Below are 6000 nucleotides of genomic sequence, written 5' to 3'. Positions count from 1 at the left end.
AGGGTCCCTCCCCAAGCACCCTGAACCTGCTGCCAATGCCCTGGAACCATGTGGAAAGCCAAGTGTGCAACCGTGTCAGGAGTCAAGAGGAAAAGGTGGAAAGGGCGAAGCACAGGGAAGGGAGCTGGCACATGGCAAGATGGCACAAGGGGAAGGGCAGGCACCAGAGAACAGAGGCTGGGCCTTGCCTCTTCCCTCCCAACTTCGTCTCCAGTCACGCTTGGCACCTTTCGTAGTCATCCGCCCCCAGCAGGAAGCCCAGGAGGAAGCCGATGGCACTTGGCAGAATGTTGGGCAGAGGCCGTAGCAGGAGGCTGGCAAAGAGGGTGGCTGCAGGGAAGCAGAAACATTTGCATGAGAGGAGGCGGGAGCAGGAGGAAGGCCAGCTCCCAGCCAGGACAGGCAGGCCTTACCTAGCATGTTGCCACTGACGTTGTTGCTCTCAGAGTATTTCAGCAGCGCCCGCAGGAAAGCCACCACGAAGAGGTGTAGCACCCTGCTTGTGGTTAACGCTTAGCTGGAATGAAATATTCAACGCAGCAATAGAGAAATTAAAATAATAATTTATTTGTCAGACAAATAAATGAGAAACACAGTGGTATATGGTTACCAAAGCTCTGCCCACTCCAGCCCTGATGGCCAGCACTTATATTTCCTCAGCCCAGCCCCCTTGCTCCTCCTTTGGCTGCCTCTGTCCAATCAGCCTGGTTGAAATTCCTATTGGCTGTTTGCTAGAACCAATCATAAAAGATACACCCATTTCCTATTACCTTTTATGGGAGACAAAGAGCTATATTTCCTTCTATCCATAAATGGCAGACAAGTAGCCATATATCTTACATTTGCCTCGACCAGGCACCTTAATTACCAGATAACCTTTGGCCCCTGTTGCCCTATTCACTGCAAAACAGATGGTTAAAGCAGATGGTGCATGGTTTTTAATTTTTATCTTAAAGAGATCTTGGGTTCACCTTCTCACAAACCATCTATGAAATAAGAATCTAACATAAGAATCTAACATTTCTTACTTTCTAAATCCTTTGCATAATTACATTTAAGCCAATATATTTCATACATTAACATATATAGATTTTTAGAAGGAAAGGAACTTAGTAAAAACAATTTAAAGCAACCCCTTAAATTTACACCTCCCCTTTCAAACCAGCTGCTGTTTCTAAAAGCAACTTCTTCAATTTACCCTTTAACCTTAGGAAAATGTGGCTCAAGTCTCTAATGGGAGGCACAATAATTCTTACTATTTACCAACTTAATTAGTGCTTTTGCAGCTTGATTGTATTCTGTAATTTGTATGGTCAGTGTGACCTTTTGATCCCAGCCTGTAATTTCCTTTTACAACCCTGAGGTACTCGTCTCCTGCAATAAATCAGTGGGACCCTTGAAAAGGAAGATAAACAGCTGCCAGAGTACTCAGCTGTTTTCTGCCTGGCATGAGAGATACAAACATTTGCAAATATATTTTTTTAAGCTCATTTTAAAATGCAGGCCTTGATCTGATGCCTCAGCGGAACACGTTCTGGTGCGACCGCGGCAACTGGCAGATCACCTGCAAGACAGGGAGGGGCAGAGCTTTGCTAGAGGAGGGACATGGATCACTAGCACGGTGTGCTTGTTATGTTTGCAGGTTTAGACCTGGCATAAAAAAAAAGAATGTTTAAAATGGTAACCGGACTAGAACTCTGCTGGGAACTTTGGGGAACAATACAACTGTAGAGTCGGAAGGGACCACGAGAGTTAACTAATCGAACCCCCTGCAATGCCTAAGGTGGGGCTCGAACTCAGGACACTGAGATGAAGAGTCTTATGCTCTACCAACTGAGATATCTTGGGGGAAGGGCCATAGCTCTGCAGTAAACCACCTGCTTTTCATGCAGAAAGTCTCAGGTTCCACCCCAGCATCTCCCAGGAGGGTAGGGAACATCCCTTGTCTGAAATCCTGGAGAGCCACTGCTTGTCAATTTCGACAATACTGAGCTAGATGGCCCAGTATATGGCCGCTTCCTGGGTTGGAAATTCAAGCGAGGTTCACTGAAACAGGTGGGCTATTGTTACAAGTCCTGGTCAGAAAGCAAAAAGGCAACATGTGCGCACCCCACCCCACTCCACAACCGAGAGGGATGGTTATCAAAGGAGACATCAGCAACCTCTGCAGTTAACAAGGCTTCCCAGACCAGACTAGCCCTCCTGCCAGTGTGCCGGTTTACTGGCTTTCAGGGATGTTTTAGTGGATTTCCTGTTACTCGCGGCAACATTTGGACTAGATGACTTTGGAAATCCCTTCTGATTCTATGCTTCTGTACACACCGCAGACCAGCCAGGAAGAGATGGGGCTCTGGGGCTGACCTGGCGACAGAGGTGGCTGTCATGTGAGCACTCATGGCAGCGCTGATACAGTTCATAGCAAAGGACTGGTTCTGGCACTGCCTCCAGGAAGATGAGCAGAGCTTCGGCCACCGAGTGGTCACTGCCAGCTATTGACAGCCTGGCAAGGAAAGTGTTCTGTCCTGTTACCTGCACCCTGCCTCCTTCCCAGGCTGGTCCAAAGCAAGAAGCTTGGTCCTTATACATCTGGGCCCACCTTGCAAGTGTGGGAATGTTCAGGGGTGCAGGAGAGGATATATTGTGGGATTATATCCTAATCCAACTTGTGCTAACAAGTTCCCAAAATATCAGCAGAGTTTATAGACATTCCCCTTTAAGTTCGCAACGGTAACATGTGCTCAGGTTCGCTAGAACCTCCATAATAATTACTCTGGTAATTTCCCCTTTGTTCCCTCTTAAAATACAAGACACGACACAGTCTTTATAAAAGTATAAAAGAGTTTACTCACGTTCTGTTCACAATATGATCCCAGAAGGCAGACAGGCTTAAAAAGGTTACATACATTCAGAATCTATCTTATAGGAAGATAGTCCTTTCCTCCTCTCTTGGCTGAAAGCCAAGAGGGCATTCTTAGATGTTGCTTCATCGAAGGAAGATGGCAGAGAGAGAGAGGGATGGCTGCCTGCCCTGTGCTTTTATCATTACCTGCACAGGTGAGGCCACACCCACCTCTGGTCACATGCGGAGGAAGTCTGTCCCAGGAAGTTTACCTGCTTGCTGGACAGACACCCCTCCCCATGTTTAAACATATACAATCTAGGAATGTTGTTATTGACTGCTCCTGTGTTTTACATCCCACATACCCCTTCTCAGGCAATACAACATACACAAAACAAAAACAACTTTATTCAACCACCCAGAGTCCCAAGGAAATGTCCTTCTGCAGACATGGTTTCAATCCAAACAGCAAATACTCGTGGTCAACTCCAAAAGTGCGGTCAACAAACCCTGCTTGCCAAAGAACAATTGAACGCACCCTTGAAGCTCCTTTGCAGCCATGTCTTTACCTGTCTCCACACCTGACACCATGTATGATGCTAGATGTGGGGCCTGCGGGCCTGTCAAGATTCCCCACCTCTGCTCTATCTAGCCAGGCTGATGTTTTCAAATGGGGGTTAAAGCTGTGAAGCTGTTTGGATGCATGACTGGACTTGACTGTGGGCATTTCATTGTGCTGTGTCCCAGAGCCTTAAGGATGGGCTGGCCTAGGAACCTAAGCCACCAGGTATATAAAAGTGAGGTCCACTCCAGCCAAGAGCGAAAGAAAACCACCAAGCAGCCCTGCTCCCCAACAATGCCCCCCAAAGAGGATACGGATCGTCTCGGGAATGCTGGTGTCCAGCCACTCAGTTATCTCCTGCAGCTCGTCCTGCGTGCCCGGGGTCTGGAAGAGGTCCTCCTGAAGCAGAGTATCACCCATGCGTTCGGAAGTGATGAGGTACATCCTGGATAGCATGAAGAACAATCCAGCCCTGGGGTGCATAATGTGAGGTCGAGGAATGCCACAATGGAGAGAAGCCCATCACCAAGAGAGCTGGCACAAGGGCTGAGAATTGTATCCCGCCTGCTTTCCACAGTAGCATTCCTACTACCCTTCTCCTGATTTGGGGCAATGGGAGAGTGAAATCATTCCCCGCTTCTTCTAGTGGCGAGTCTCAGAGAGCCGCTTTGCTAGGGAGAGACAGACAATGGTTGGGAACACTTGGGTTCTTCTGAGCCGCTCTAAGGAAGACCGTATGCTGGATGTCCCACCCGCTGCCGCTCCACCAAGGTGCCACTATACTCACAGCAGGAGCTTGTAAGAGCGAGTCGGTAGCTAAGATATAAATCAATTGTGGCGTTTGGAACCTGCACACCCCAAAACTGGTACTGGATTCCAGCCCACACCCATCCTTTCAATGGTACCGTCCCCCTCAGCTCACCTGGTGGCAGGCATTCTTGAAGAGGTGGTCCACCAAAAGCCAGATCTCCTTGGCCGCTCAGTGGAGTCATCACCATCCTGGGGTACGATATCCAGAAACTGCTTCTCCTGGAGGTCCAGTGACAAGCGGGGCTGGCATGAGAGCCTGACAGAATGTGTGCCTGTATGCATTCTTTCCTTGCTCCAGCTGGGTGGACAAGTCTTGCCCTCTGAGGCCACAACTAGGGCTGGGCGATAGCTGGCTTTCAACACGGTGATATATCACTAGCTAAACATTGCAATACACCAATATATCACGATGTCTGAAATAAGATGGAGCTATGTAGAGGCATTGGCTGGCTTCACAGTCCCCCCCCCCCATGGTGTTTTTTGCATAGTACACACACACATCATGATTCGCAATATATTGCCAGGTCAGAAATTATGAAACCAGTCTCACTATCTAGACTTCAAGCTGATTTGAAAATATATCGCCCGGCCCTAGCCACAGCAAGCATCTCAAGTGGGAAAACAGAAAACAAATTGCTCGCACCCCAAATCCAAGCTCCCCCTCCCCCTATTAATATGCAGCTCGTAATCCTCCCACTCCGGATGTGCAGTTCACCCAAAAGCTTACTGAATATGCAGCTGCGGACATGAGGTTTGGCTAACATTTTATTTGAATTGCTGGAACCTGCCCTGGGACCTTAGGGTGAAGGGCAGGAAATAAGTAACAAAAACAGCAACAGAACATGGATGGGTCTTCATAGGTTGATGGGCTGCAGCCCCAGCCAGCATGATGAGATGATGGGGTCACATGTTCACCACCCCTTGTCTAGAGCACATTGCAGAGGCAGTGGTAGAAACTGAGCAACAGCTGGAGCCCCAGCCCACGACTTTGTCTGGGCAATGCAGCACACAGCAGCTGCTGAACCATGCCTCCGGCCTCCTTCCCATCTTCCTCTCCAGAAATGTTCAGGGTGGTTAGTGTTAGGATATTTCCGTTCCACCTTAAAAGGGAGCAGGCTTTGTGAGTCACAGAGTCTGCGTATTTCCTGTTCCCAGGATGTTTGTGTTTTCAGTTGCTTTCGTTTCCTTCTTGTTGCCTGAGCATACCGATGCAGGCGGTCATGGTTTTCTTTGTTCTGACCAACGCTGAATAAACTGTAAATATGCTCTCCTGCTGTGCATCTTTTGCTGTGTGAATTCTGCTGATAGAGTGTGCACCAGCCTAAGAATGTGGCAATCTATTTCTGAGGCTTCGTGTCGCTAATTGCTGATACTGCCTGTCTACGGGAGATCGATGGATCGTCCGGCAGCCGGCTTGGGGGCTCAGATGGACTTTGTCTCCCTGGCAGTATCCCAACAACAGGTTTCAGGCCCAGATTCACGGCACTTACAGGAGAGTAAGACTGTGACAGACTGCTGAGGTATGTGTGGAAAAGCAAAAGCAAAATAAGGCTTTTCTGTTTGCCGGCAAGAGTCTCTGATGTCCGGCTGGTCTAATTGGCCTGGGAGCCGAGCCAAAGGCATCGTGATTAATGAGCTGCCGAGATAAGACGTCTTTGAAGGCATAAAAGACTCACGGCTCAATTAAAAAGCTGGAATGGAGTTTTTCCAAGCTTCTGAGGCCACTGAGTGCCCAAAGTTAAATCGGCACAATTATCAAACCTGGGCAAAATGGTGTGAGAGTTTGCTG

At 48.5% G+C, this 6000-nt stretch overlaps 1 pseudogene; it reads right to left on the bottom strand.

The window, feature by feature from the left end:
- Positions 1–214: 214 nt before the first annotated feature.
- LOC128406107 (inositol polyphosphate 5-phosphatase OCRL-like) overlaps positions 215–6000 on the bottom strand; it is a 334197-nt pseudogene continuing 328411 nt past the window's right edge.

This window comes from Podarcis raffonei, chromosome W (assembly GCF_027172205.1).
Source record: "Podarcis raffonei isolate rPodRaf1 chromosome W, rPodRaf1.pri, whole genome shotgun sequence".
NCBI lineage: Eukaryota > Metazoa > Chordata > Lepidosauria > Squamata > Lacertidae > Podarcis > Podarcis raffonei.
The sequence above is the reverse complement of the archived record's forward strand: the minus strand, read 5'-3'. Positions and strand labels throughout refer to the sequence as shown.